Source organism: Dendrobates tinctorius, unplaced genomic scaffold (assembly GCF_039654945.1).
Source record: "Dendrobates tinctorius isolate UK_male_01 unplaced genomic scaffold, ASM3965494v1 ptg000079l, whole genome shotgun sequence".
Classification (NCBI taxonomy): Eukaryota; Metazoa; Chordata; class Amphibia; order Anura; family Dendrobatidae; genus Dendrobates; species Dendrobates tinctorius.
The window spans coordinates 19,247,638-19,256,903 of NW_027361747.1; the positions used below are offsets into that span (position 1 = coordinate 19,247,638).

At 56.5% G+C, this 9,266-nt stretch overlaps 1 long non-coding RNA gene across 1 annotated transcript; it reads left to right on the forward strand.

The window, feature by feature from the left end:
• Positions 1–358: 358 nt before the first annotated feature.
• On the forward strand, positions 359–8,199 carry LOC141096774 (uncharacterized). Its single transcript, XR_012233772.1, has 2 exons — positions 359–628; positions 6,599–8,199. It is a non-coding gene; the product is annotated as an uncharacterized lncRNA (long non-coding RNA).
• The last annotated feature ends 1,067 nt before the right edge of the window (positions 8,200–9,266 follow it).

A 9,266-nucleotide genomic window follows, 5' to 3' on the forward strand; every position in this document is an offset into this window, starting at 1 on the left:
CCCAGAGCTGACATCACACCTGGAAGGAGCTCATACAGTCTAGCATTTACCCTCTGGCTCATGAGACTGAAGTTCCGGCTCAGCCTTTACTTCCGGCGCGGACTCCTCCGAGGCGGTCGCTGTTTACGGTCCGCCGGCTTCCGGCTCCCGATGATTTGGTTCCCGTTCCTGCTCTGGAGGATGTTGAAGCTCTGCAAGAAGAGGTTCCCGCTGACGTTCTGGCTCCCGTTGACGTTCCTCCACATGTACAAGGAAGGTAAATGCTAGACTGTATGGGCTCCTTCCAGGTGTGATGTCAGCTCTGGGGGCGTGTCATACCAGGGGGGCGTGTTCTGACAGCAAAGGCAGGAAGAGAAGACGCCATTACACTTGTCTCTGGGTAAATGCTAGACTGTATGGGCTCCTTCCAGGTGTGATGTCAGCTCTGGGGGCGTGTCATACCAGGGGGGGCGTGTTCTGACAGCAAAGGCAGGAAGAGAAGACGCCATTACACGTGTCTCTGCCGTCTGGTACAGGGAGAGAAGCCTCCATTACACACTGTCTCAGCTGTCTCTCTCGTGCTGGCGTCTGTGAGCAGTTTGGAGTTAGGTCAGCAGCGTCGGTGACAGGCAGGAGGGTTTAGGAACAGGTTGGTGTCTTCTTAGATGTTTGGTTGATGGGGCTGATACTTGGGGCTAACTAGTGGGATTTGGGGGCTTACCTGGGAGCTGTTGGGCTCCCGGAGGGGAGGGAGAATTAATGCACGCTGGTGGGGTCTGGTTGGGTCGGGGGGGTTAATGCACGCTTATGGGGTCTGTTTAGGGTCTGGAGGGGTTAATGCTTGTGGGGTCTGCTTGGGCTCCCAGAGGGGTTAATGCATGCTTGCAAGGTCTATTTGGGGTCTGGGGGGTTAATGCATGCTTGTGGGGTCTGTTTGGGGCAGGGGGCTTGGGATATATAATGCACACTTGTGGGGTCTGGTTGTACTTCGGGGGGTACTAATGCATGCTTGTGGGGTCTGGTTGGGGAAGGGGGGTGGGGCGTTAATGCACGCTTGTGGGGTCTGGTTGTTCTTTGGGGGGGTGCTAATGCATGCTTGTGGGGTCTGGTTGGTGGGTGGGGTGGTTAATGCATGCTTGTGGGGTCTGGTTGTACTTTGGGGGGGTTCTAATATATGCTTGTGGGGTCTGGTTGGGGCAGGGGGGTGGGGGTTAATGCACGCTTACGGGTCTGGTGGGGTCCGGGGGGGGTTAATGCATGCTTGTGGGGTCTGGTTGTACTTCGGGGGGTACTAATGCATGCTTGTGGGGTCTGGTTGTACTTCGGGGGGGTACTAATGCATGCTTGTGGGGTCTGGTTGTACTTCGGGGGGTACTAATGCATGCTTGTGGGGTCTGGTTGTACTTCGGGGGGGTACTAATGCATGCTTGTGGGGTCTGGTTGGGGAAGGGGGGTGGGGGTTAATGCATGCTTATGGGTCTGGTGGGGTCTGGGGAGGGTTAATGCATACTTTTGGGGGGGTTCTAATGCATACTTGTGGATTATGTTTGGGTCAGGGGGTTAATCCACGCTTACGGGTCTGGTGGGGTCCGGGGGTGGGTTAATGCATGCTTCTGGGGTCTGGTTGGGGGTGGTGGGGTTAATGCACGCTTGTGGGGTCTGGTTGTACTTCGGGGGGTTCTAATGCATGCTTCTGGGGTCTGTTTGGGGCAGGGGGTGGGGGTTAATGCACGCTTGTGGGGTCTGTTTGGGCCAGGGGGGTGGGGGTTAATGCACGCTTGTGGGGTCTGGTTGTACTTTGGGGGGTACTAATGCATGCATGTGAGGTCTGCTTTGGGCTCCCAGTGGGGTTAATGCACGCTTGCAGGGTCTGTTTTTGTCAGGGGGGAGGGGGTTAATGCACACTTGTGGGGTCTGCTTGGGCTCCCAGGGGTGTTAAGGCTGGCTTGTGGGGTCTGTTAGGGTCGGGGGGGTTAATGCACGCTTGTGGGGTCTGGTTGGGTCCTGGGGGTTAATGCACGCTTGTGGGGTCTGGTTGGGTCCTGGGGGGGTTAATGCACGCTTGTGGGGTCTGGTTGGGTCCTGGGGGGGTTAATGCACGTCTGAGGGGTCTGGTTGGGTCTCCGGGGGGGTGTTAATGCACGCTCCTGGGGTCTGGCTGGTTACAGGGTGTGTTAGTGCACGTTTGTGGTGTCTGGTAGTCCCGGGAGAGAGGGGTTAATGCACGCTTGTGGTGTCTGGTAGTCCCGGGAGAGGGGGGTTAATGCATGCTTGTGGTGTCTGGTAGTCCCGGGAGAGGGGGGTTGATGATGCACGCTTGTGGTGTCTGGTAGTCCGGGGAGAGGGGGGTTGATGATGCACGCTTGTGGTGTCTGGTAGTCCGGGGAGAGGGGGGTTGATGATGCACGCTTGTGGTGTCTGGTAGTCCCGGGAGAGGGGGGTTGATGATGCACGCTTGTGGTGTCTGGTCGTCCCGGGAGAGGGGGGTTGATGATGCACGCTTGTGGTGTCTGGTCGTCCCGGGAGAGGGGGGTTGATGATGCACGCTTGTGGTGTCTGGTAGTCCCGGGAGAGGAGGGTTGATGATGCACGCTTGTGGTGTCTGGTAGGCCCGGGAGAGGAGGGTTGATGATGCACGCTTGTGGTGTCTGGTAGTCCCGGGAGAGGAGGGTTGATGATGCACGCTTGTGGTGTCTGGTAGTCCCGGGAGAGGAGGGTTGATGATGCACGCTTGTGGTGTCTGGCAGTCCCGGGAGAGGGGGGTTAATGATGCACGCTTGGGGTGTCTGGCAAGTCCCGGGAGAGGGGGGTTAATGATGCACGCTTGGGGTGTCTGGCAAGTCCCGGGAGAGGGGGGTTAATGATGCACGCTTGGGGTGTCTGGCAAGTCCTGGGAGAGGGGGGTTAATGATGCACGCTTGGGGTGTCTGGCAAGTCCTGGGAGAGGGGGGTTAATGATGCACGCTTGGGGTGTCTGGCAAGTCCTGGGAGAGGGGGGTTAATGATGCACGCTTGGGGTGTCTGGCAGTCCCGGGAGAGGGGGGTTAATGATGCACGCTTGGGGTGTCTGGCAAGTCCCCGGAGAGGGGGGTTAATGATGCACGCTTGGGGTGTCTGGATAGTCCCGGGAGAGGGGGGTTAATGATGCACGCTTGGGGTGTCTGGCAGTCCCGGGAGAGGGGGGTTAATGATGCATGCTTGTGGGGTCTGGTTGGGGGTTAATGCACGCTTGTGGGCTCTGGTTGTACTTCGGGGGGGTACTAATGCATGCTTGTGGGGTCTGCTTGGGCTCCCAGGAGGGTTAATGCACGCTTGCAGTGTCTGGTTGGGTCCCGGGGGGGTTTAATGCACGCTTGCCGTGTCTGGTTGGGTCCCGGGGGGGTTAGTGCATGCTTGCCGTGTTTGGTTGGGTCCCGGGGGGGCTAATGCACGCTTGCCGTGTTTGGTTGGGTCCCGGGGGGGCTAATGCACGCTTGCCGTGTTTGGTTGGGTCCCGGGGGGGTTAATGCACGCTTGCTGTGTTTGGTTGGGTCCCGGGGGGGGGTTAATGCACGATTGTGTGTTCTGGTTGGGTCCCGGGGGGGGGGTTAATGCACGATTGTGAGGTCTGGTTGGGCTCCCGGGGGATTAATGCACGCTTATGGGTTCTGGTTGGATCTCAGGGATGGTTAATGTACGCTTGTGGGTTCTGTTTGGGTTTCCGGCGGGATTAATGCATGCTTGTGGGGTCTGGGTGTGCTCCTTACTGTGGGGGGGATTAGTGCACGTTTTTGTGGTTTGGTTGGGCTCCAGGGGGGTTAATGCATGCTTTTGGGGTCTAGTTGGGCCCTGGGGGGGTTAATGCACGTTTGCGGGGTCTGAGTGGACCCTGCATTATCCCACCCCAGAAGCCCACCAGATCCACAAGCGCGGAGGGTTTAATTCACACTTGTGTGTCTGGTTGGGCTCACGGGGAGGGGGTTAATGCATGCGTTTGTGGTCTGGTGGTCTCCTTGGGGGTCTAATGCAGGGCCCAACCAGACCTCTCAAGCGTGCATTAACCCTTCCCCGGGGCCCTACCAGACCCCATGAGCGTGCATTATCCCCAGTAGGGCCCCCTGGGGACAAACAGACCCCACAAGCGTGCATTAACGCCTCCTGGTCTGGTTGGGATCTTGGGACGGGGGGGGATTTAATGCGCAATTGTGGTGTCTTGGGGACTTGATGCTAGGGCAACGGGGCCTGTTTGCATCTGTTGTGACTTGAAAGTGGTGGATTGATTTTGGGGTAGGCGCTCGACTGGTAGGGCTTTTTGTTTGGGGAAGAGGTGCCATCTGGTGGGGGTTTATACTTTCGGGGGATGGACATCCGACGGGGGATGGACATCCGACGGGGGTTTATGATGGGGAAGCTGGACAACCGATGGGACTTATGCTGGGAGGGGGTGGACGTCCGATGAGGTTTATGCTGGGGAGGGGTCAGGGGTGGACGTCCGATGAGGTTTTATGTGGGGGGTGAATGTCCAATGATGTTTTTATGCTGGGAATGGCATCCATTAAGGGGGGTGGACGTCCGATAGGGGCTTAGGCTTAAGGGGGGTGGACGTCCGATGAGGGTTTATGCTGGGGGGGTGGACGTCCGATGGGGGTTCATTCTGGGGGGTGGACGTCGGATGGGGGCTTATGCTTGGGGGCGTGTGGACGTCGGATGGGGGGCTTATGCTTGGGGGAGTGTGGACGTCGGATGGGGGCTTATGCTTGGGGGCGTGTGGACGTCGGATGGGGGCTTATGCTTGGGGGCGTGTGGACGTCGGATGGGGGCTTATGCTTGGGGGCGTGTGGACGTCGGATGGGGGCTTATGCTTGGGGGCGTGTAGACGTCGGATGGGGGCTTATGCTTGGGGGCGTGTGATCGTCGGATGGGGGCTTATGCTTGGGGGAGTGTGGACGTCGGATGGGGGCTTATGCTTGGGGGCGTGAGGACGTCGGATGGGGGCGTGAGGACGTCGGATGGGGGCTTAGGCTTGGGGGCGTGTGGACGTCGGATGGGGGCTTAGGCTTGGGGGCGTGTGGACGTCGGATGGGGGCTTAGGCTTGGGGGCGTGTGGACGTCGGATGGGGGCTTAGGCTTGGGGGCGTGTGGACGTCGGATGGGGGCTTAGGCATGGGGGCGTGTGGACGTCCGATGGGGGCTTATGCTTGGGGGCGTGTGGACGTCCGATGGGGGCGTGCGGACGTCCGATGGGGGCGTGCGGACGTCCGATGGGGGCGTGCGGACGTCCGATGGGGGCGTGCGGACGTCCGATGGGGGCGTGCGGACGTCCGATGGGGGCGTGCGGACGTCCGATGGGGGCGTGCGGACGTCCGATGGGGCGTGCGCGCTTGGGGGCGTGCGGACGTCCGATGGGGGCGTGCGGACGTCCGATGGGGGCGTGCGGACGTCCGATGGGGGCGTGCGGACGTCCGATGGGGCGTGCGCGCTTGGGGGCGTGCGGACGTCCGATGGGGGCTTGTGCGCTTGGGGGCGTGCGGACGTCCGATGGGGGCTTGTGCGCTTGGGGGCGTGCGGACGTCCGATGGGGGCTTGTGCGCTTGGGGGCGTGCGGACGTCCGATGGGGGCTTGGGGGCGTGCGGACGTCCGATGGGGGCTTGGGGGCGTGCGGACGTCCGATGGGGGCTTGGGGGCGTGCGGACGTCCGATGGGGGCTTGGGGGCGTGCGGACGTCCGATGGGGGCTTGGGGGCGTGCGGACGTCCGATGGGGGCTTGGGGGCGTGCGGACGTCCGATGGGGGCTTGGGGGCGTGCGGACGTCCGATGGGGGCTTGTGCGCGTGCGGACGTCCGATGGGGGCTTGTGCGCTTGGGGGCGTGCGGACGTCCGATGGGGGCTTGTGCGCTTGGGGGCGTGCGGACGTCCGATGGGGGCTTGTGCGCTTGGGGGCGTGTGGACGTCCGATGGGGGCGTGCGGACGTCCGATGGGGGCTTGTGCGCTTGGGGGCGTGCGGACGTCCGATGGGGGCTTGTGCGCTTGGGGGCTTGTGCACGTCCGATGGGGGCTTGTGCGCTTGGGGGCTTGTGCACGTCCGATGGGGGCTTGTGCGCTTGGGGGCGTGTGGACGTCCGATGGGGGGCCTGGGGAGTGTGGACGTCCGATGGGGGGCCTGGGGCGTGTGGACGTCCGATGGGGGCGTGTGGACGTCCGATGGGGGCGTGTGGACGTCCGATGGGGGCCTGGGGGCATGTGGACGGCCGATGGGGGAGTGTGGACGTCCGATGGGGGCCTGGGGGCATGTGGACATCCGATGGGGGCCTGGGGGCGTCCGATGGGGGCCTGGGGGCGTGTGGACGTCCGATGGGGGTGTGTGGACGTCCGATGGGGGCCTGGGGGCGTGTGGACGTCCGATGGGGGGTTTTGTTTGGGGGTGGAGGGTGCATGATGGGAATTTATGCTTGGGGGAAGGGGGCATTTGGGCTTTGATGGGTTTATCCTGTGGGGTCCACTGATTAGTGTGAGGTGGAGGTTTATGATTGGACAGGGGGGTTTACCCAGTAGGAGGCAGACATGGGTCCGGACCACCCAGGCTGGTTTCTGCCTTAGGTCTTGATTTTTTTTATTAATGATTTCCCTTTTTCTTTCAGATATGGCTTTTAAGGGCGACAGAGTGGAGTTATCACTCTGATCTCCCACCTAGAATTGTCACTACCATATCATCTGTGGTCTACGAGGCAGGGCCCTAACACATCAAGAGTGTTTGCGGTTTTCCGGCGGACAGTCCTTGCCACTAATCCCCTACCCTCTCGCCCCCCAGATCCAGATAGAGTAGGGAGGGAAGACAAATCCATTACCTGCCAGTCGCTTGAAAGTCTGTGTAAAGGTTAGGATTTGAAATCTTCAGGACAGGTATAACCTACCAGGCAGTGAGGGGGCTCCATTAAAAAAATGAAGGGACAAGACAAATATGTCCTAGTTTTCCCCTGAGTAATATGGACATCTCCTGGGGAAACCTTCCTATTCATGCGGCCTCCACGTTTGACAGAGGCTCCTGCGACCCTACTCTTAAAAATCCAGGCTCTCGTCTAGCCTCTGGTGGCTGGGCTACACCACCTGCGCCCTGAACAATCATGCACGCCAACTTTCTAGTGCTTCCTACCCTCTACCTATCAGGGTAAGAGTACTTTTTTTCTGCAACAGAAGACTAAACTCCTGCTTCCCAAGAGGTGCACAGTCCAATTGTGGTTTTGGAAATGTTCAGTCCAAAAAAGCAACCAACAGGACAACTCTCCTACCCGCCAGGAAAAGAAACCTTCCTTCAGGCCCAACCCCCTCCTGGCGTCCACAAACCCATCAGCGCTGGTCTACTACGCCTGGATCTAGCAGACTCCCTTTGGCATGATGGGGCGTTCCCACCTTGGATGTCTCTCAGGGTTGGCTGCCGTCTCCTTCACTATTCAAGGCTGTTATTATGATATCTGGTCCTAGACACCGGAAGCAGGCCATGGGGGGGCCGAGCCACAGACCCTCCCATCAGTCCTGCCCGCATGCACCAACAGCATATTACAGTTTAGAAGAAGAAGAGGCGAAACGCGCGTCGGGGTAGACCGCGGCGATAGTGTGGACATTATACACAGGTATTACTATTTTACAATTGGTAGCGGTTGTTATGGTTTATCCTTAATTACTTAGGAAGGTGATCCGCTTTTGTTTAGTCCAGGTACTAATTGTAGGAGTAATGTGTCACTTGTGGCACTTAATTTAATCTGGCCTATAGCGGTTTCACTTTAAGTTATGCAGGCACTTTATACCATAGCGCAGCAACCGTAATGGTCTAGTTTTACTTCTATAATGTGGTGATTTATTCTGTCCATATATCCAGCGGCTTTTTTGGTAATTTGAGGCATCGTTATGTGATTGTAATGTATATGAATTCTAATCTGAATAAAATTGTTTACATTTTTTATTCCACATTCTCTGTGCCATTTGTTTATTTCTTCTAGTGGCACTTAGTGTTTTTTAGCATATTACAGTTGTACAATACATAGAAATGCATTGCATGAAACAAGCAAAATTTTTCAATGCAAAAAAATGCACTTTAATAAAATTAAAGGTTTCTATATATGTAAGAATGTTATTTAGCCAATATTTCTGTAAGTAAAAGTCTGAGATTTCTGTGGGAAATCTTAATTTGTTCCTCTTAAACTGGTTCTGAATGTAAATAAAACATTGCTCTGATTTAAGTCTCCATGTTTTAATTTAGCCTTTTATTTCATGCATGGACAAGCCCATGATGCATCTGTGTAACACATGGAAGGTACTGTAATAACTGGGTTAGGCTAGTCTCACACCAACATATCTACATGCAGTGCACGGCGCCCCCTCCCGTCATCTACTATCGCACATCGCTGCATGCCATCTGCGCACCATATCTTGAGCATAGGGTGCGCAGACTGCGCTAGTAGGATTTTGCGTGCGCTGCGCTCTTTTGACAGTGCGCCGAGCGCCCCAAAATGCAACATGGTGCGCTCGGCGCACCGTCAAAAGGGCGCAGCGCACGCAAAATCTTACTAGCACACAGTCTGCGCACCCTATGCTAAAGGTAGGGTGCGCAGATCGCATGCAGTGATGTGCGATAGTAGGAGATGACCGGAGGAGGCGGGGCTTAGTGGCGCCGTGCGCTGCATGTAGATACACTAGTGTGAAACTAGCCTTAGACAGGTAAACCACTTTTGAGACAGTAAAGTTCACTTGCACAAGCTGCAGAGATGTAAGCCTGCCTAAAGGGAACATGTCACCAGGATTCCCCATAAAAAACGATACAAACTGGTGTGCATGGAGCGTGTAAGCGCACGTTCACACTGGCCACTGAACAGAAAAAAAAAACACAAACATGACTGAATACCCTGCAGTAAATGGCATAGTGCATGAAAATAATATAGGGGATTTAGTTAACACGTTCTTTATTAAAAAAAAAAAAGCCAAAGCCATCCCACCACTTCACGGTGACGTAATTGGGACAGTCCTAACTAATATTAAAAACCTTACCGCTTTGTCCTGTGACTTGCATGTGGATAAGGACTGAGAAGTATTAGGCCCAAATAGTGGACACAGGAATGGGAAACCACATCAATATATACAGGGTTTTAATATTAGTTATCACTGTCCCAATTAGGGTCACTGTGAAGTGGTAGATGGCTTATGGCTTCTGCATTTTTTTAAATCGAGCGTGTTAACCAAGTACCTTATATTTTCATGCATTATTGCTGTTTACTACAGGGTATTCAATCATTGTTTATGCCCCCCCCCCCGTAT